Below are 5182 nucleotides of genomic sequence, written 5' to 3'. Positions count from 1 at the left end.
CAACAACAAAAACAAAAAAATCAACAACTCAAACAACAACATCAACAACAACATAAACATCACCATCATTATCAACAACAACAACAACAAAGACAACATAAACAAAAACATAAACATCATCACCATCAACAACAACAACATAAACAACAATATAAACAACGCCGATTGCTTCGACGACAAAAATGCTACAGAAAAAAAAACTTACTTAAAAGCAAATGTAGAAAAATATTTTAAAGGCATAATAGGATGTACGCGCGGGTATCAATCAATTGATCTCTCGGGACAATTGCAACCACATCAACATCAACATCAACAACAACAATAACAATAACAACAATAACAACTAAAACATCAACATCATCAACAACAACAACATCAACATCAACAACAACAACAGCAACAACAATAACAACAACAGCAACAACAATAAAAGCAAAAACGACGGTAACAACAATAACAACAAGCGCAACAATAACAACAATTATTACAACAACACAAATAATAATAAATTTAACAACAAAATACAGCTACTGAGAAAAATCTCAACAACAACACAACAACAACATCAAAAAATTAATTACAACTATTACATCAGCGACCACAACAATAACAACACAAGAAACACTTCAATAATAGCAATTTTTTCAAAGACTACATAGACTATGACTATTTAAACTTTTCTGGTTGCAGCTACTACTACTAATACTGCTACTACTACTGCTACTACTACTGTTACTACTATTACTAATACTGCTGCTGCTGCTGCTAAATCTGCTACTATTACTATTACTACTTATAAAACTTTGAAAAAATATTTTGACCGAACTTAAAAAGAAAAAATAAATAAATTGAAAATATTGAAAGAAAAATTAACATTCTAAGGAACCGTGCATTTTATTCGTTGTTTACTTTAATGCAAAGAAGATTGAATTATTTTCATCATCGTCGTCGTCATCATCACAACAATCTTTATAGTTATTATGTCCTACAATCACTGTCATCATCATCGTCGTCATCATCATCTATTTATCATCATCATCGTCATCGTCATCATTAACAATTTGATTAGATTTTATTTTCCAAAAACATTTTTTCTTTAAATTAATGCAAAATTGAAGAAACACATGTGATGCAAAAATATACCAATCCAATTAAACAACAATGTAATACAATACAACAGAATACAATACAGTGCAACACATTACAATACAATAGTACATATTACAATACAATACAACGTATCACAATACAAAACAAAACCATTATGTACACTACAATGCAATATCAAGAATCGCAAGTTATTTATACAATATCTTTGTATCCAATACAATACAATACAAAACAACACAGTACAATGCAATAAATTTCAATATTAATGTATTCGAGAAGAGAGAGAGAGAGACAGAGAGAGAAAAGAGAGAGACAGAATGAGAAAGAGAGAGAAAGCAGACGGTGCATTGCCTAATTAAATATTTACACAACACAATCAAATGCATTCCATCCCATCTCTGATGGAGTCGATAGTCGTGACGACGACGATGACAACGACGATGATACAGTGATTATAATTTTAATGGTGATGATAATAATAATGTGAACATGGATTTAGAAAAATATGCGGTCACCTTATTATTCATTGCCACCATCTTATCGTGGTAGTAGTAGCATTAGTAGTAGTAGTAGTAGTAGTAGTAGTAGTAGTAGTAGTAGTAGTAGTAGTAGTAGTAGTAGTAGTAGTAGTAGTAGTAGTGGTAGTAGTAGTACTAGTTCGTTCTTGTAGCATGAAGCTCACAAGAGCAGTAAGAGTAGTGATAGAAGTGGTAATAAAAACGCAAATAATAATAAAAATAAAAAACAACAAAGTGAAAAAGAGTTTCTGAAAAGAACAAAAGCAGATTTCTGTAGTAAAAGTTCAACGCCCAAAAGACAAGGAATGACCTTTAACCTTTGACTGACATTCATTTATTTTTATTTGTTTCCAATTTCACAAGACACAAAAAAAAGAGAAAAGGCAGAAAAATCTTCACCAGAGAATCAAATGAAGTAAATGTGGCCAGCTGAACTTTCTATAAATAACTTTTCTAAAAATAACTCTGGGATGTCTTGTGTCGGCCACTTTATTTTACGAACCGCGTAACCTCGATGATCTAGCACTGCGTATTCTAACTACAAGTTTGAGTAAACCGTTAAATTATGTTTGTCTGTTGATTTGTTCGTTCGTTCGTTTGTTTGTTCATTTGTTCACTTTTTAAAATAAGTTCATTCATCCCTATCCATATGTAACTTTGTTCATCCTGTTGTTCGTTCGTTCGTTCGTATCATTAGCTTTTTCATCTCATGTATGTTCCTGATTTCTTGTTCCCACGCTTGCATCCTTCCAGGCAAGTACAGCGCACCTATTCAAACCACTATCAATGTACTCATCTGCCTGCCTGCTTACATTCGTGCGTGAACACGTGCGTGCACTTCATGGCGTACATCTTCAACATCCTATAAATATTTGTTGTGCACAATGCAAGTATTGTTCTTGCACGTAATGTTAACGCACATCCGCAGACGAAATATCACAAGCAAATATTATATAGGACTTGGAATATAAATATACCCAAGGTACATATAAAGAAGGGTAACGTAAACAGAATACCGATGCATATTGGAGCATACCCACGGCATGAATGCGTCAAGCGTCAACGTACATAAATAGAGAGTATGAATAAATAGAGAGTATGAATAAATGTACACACGCACTCGCGCATAACGAGTTAAAATTCACCGCAAGTAACGCAATGTTGTTTTTGCCTTCTTATGACCCAATTTTACGATCTGGTTATTTTAGTCATTATTTATGTCTATGCACACAAAATGAGTGTACGCAAGTATGTACGTACATTTACTAAGCACGCACGTGTATATGCGTGCATACATAGAGTACTAAAGAGATGTGCGTGTGTGCGGCCATATGTACACACGCGTGCACCTATCTTAGTTCATATGTAGGTATATTGGTTAGTATATACGTAGGTATTCTTGCGTTAACCTGAGCCGCAATTTATGTATTTTACATCTTGCTGGTTAGCGGAAATATTTATGTATGTGTACCTGATTATGTATGTGTACGTTTGTATGTGTGTGTGTGTGTGTGTGTGTGTGAGTGTGTGTAACAGTATTTGTGTGAATAATTATATATATCTTGTATATATCGCAGTCGTGTTTAGTTTGTGTATGATGGAATGGGTGTGGCTCTACCTGGGTCCTAATTAAAATAGGTATTTATTGATTGAATGCTGGTTTTTTGTGTGTAAATGTGCTCATAAAATGAGGTATTTTTGTGCCTGCCTATTTTTATTCTTTACGTTTTTTCACCTATTTCGAAAGGTGTGCAGGAAACAAAAGCATGGCGTGATGTAACGCAGCATCATTCGAACTAGAATAACAATAACATAACATAAGAACAAAAAAAAAATAAAAAAATATATTGCAACACGAGAAATTCCAGGGCTGATAACAACACTCAAGTTTTGTATAGCCAATACCGATGCAAATACCGGTTTTAAAATGTATCACCGATACTCATTTTTGTATGTATTCCCAACCCTACTCAATACAAATACTTTTGTATTTTCTTAACGGTACTATAAAAAAAATAAACAGATTTCATCTAAGTATCAAGTATTGGTTGTTACTATCTAAAAAGTATTGCCAATATCAAATTCGATACTAATAAATGTCAAGAGTATCTCCGGTACCAATGCCAGCACTGAAAATGTATCCTACACATAGGTGATATTATCAACCAAGATGAGCACACTGACACGCACGCGCACACACAACACACTGACACGCATTCACACAACGCATGCACGCACTCACACACAACACACACACACAGCAACAAACACACACAAACATACGCGCCCGTACATACACACATACACACTTAAACACCACAAAAACATACACTCATTTCAAACTAATTTCATACCTATAGGCAAATACCAGGTAATACGCCGACAAATTAAGATACTCACGGGTGCATATGCTACAGGTATGCTTATTGAGACGCATTAATACCTAGATAAATTAAAATAAGCACACGCGCCTATTTATAATTGGTGGATAGATAGATAGATAGATAGATAGATAGATAGATAGATAGATAGATAGATAGATAGATAGATAGATAGATAGATAGATAGATAGATAGATAGATAGATAGATAGATAGATAGATAGATAGATAGATAGATAGATAGATAGATAGATAGATAGATAGATAGATAGATAGATAGATAGATAGATAGATAGATAGATAGATAGATAGATAGATAGATAGATAGATAGATAGATAGATAGATAGATAGATAGATAGATAGATAGATAGATAGATAGATAGATAGATAGATAGATAGATAGATAGATAGATAGATAGATAGATAGATAGATAGATAGATAGATAGATAGATAGATAGATAGATAGATAAATAGATAGATAAACAGATGGATAGGTGGAGATATACAGTTAGATAGATAGGTAGGAAGGTTTATATTTGCGATTTAATTTTCGACATTACAAGCACGTATATACAAATAATTAAAAAAAGATTGATAACAAAATAATTACTCTTATACAAAAATTAATACAAACACGAATGTACAAAAATACAAAAAATACTACTATACAAATACAAAAAAATACAAGTATGCAAATACAAATATACCAGAGCAAATACAAACATGAAGTATGTCTGTACGTGTGTTAAAAAGTAGTACGTGTATGTCTGTGTATATGAATGTGTATAAAATATATACATGTGTGTATATATTTTGTGTGTATATGAGTGTGTGTGTAAACAAGTGTCTGTGTGTGTCTGTCTGTGTGGGTGTACGTGTGTGTATATGTTGTGTGTGAATGAGTGAGTGAGTGAGTGAGTGAGTGAGTGAGTGAGTGAGTGACTGAGTGAGTGAGTGAGTGAGTGAGTGTGTGAGTGAGTGAGTGAGTGAGTGAGTGAGTGTGAAGTTATTTTCGTCACAAAGCAACAGGTTATATTCCGAGTAGGGGGAAAAATGATGGAGAGTAAGGAAATTAAAAAGTCAGTTTGCTGTCTGTTGTAACCTGGAAAGAACTTTGAATGGAATACATTTATGTTCCAGTATTCATAGATTTATTGAATTTATTAATTTAT

The sequence above is a fragment of the Helobdella robusta genome (assembly GCF_000326865.2).
Source record: "Helobdella robusta unplaced genomic scaffold HELROscaffold_16, whole genome shotgun sequence".
NCBI classification, from domain to species: domain Eukaryota; kingdom Metazoa; phylum Annelida; class Clitellata; order Rhynchobdellida; family Glossiphoniidae; genus Helobdella; species Helobdella robusta.
The sequence above is the reverse complement of the archived record's forward strand: the minus strand, read 5'-3'. Positions refer to the sequence as shown.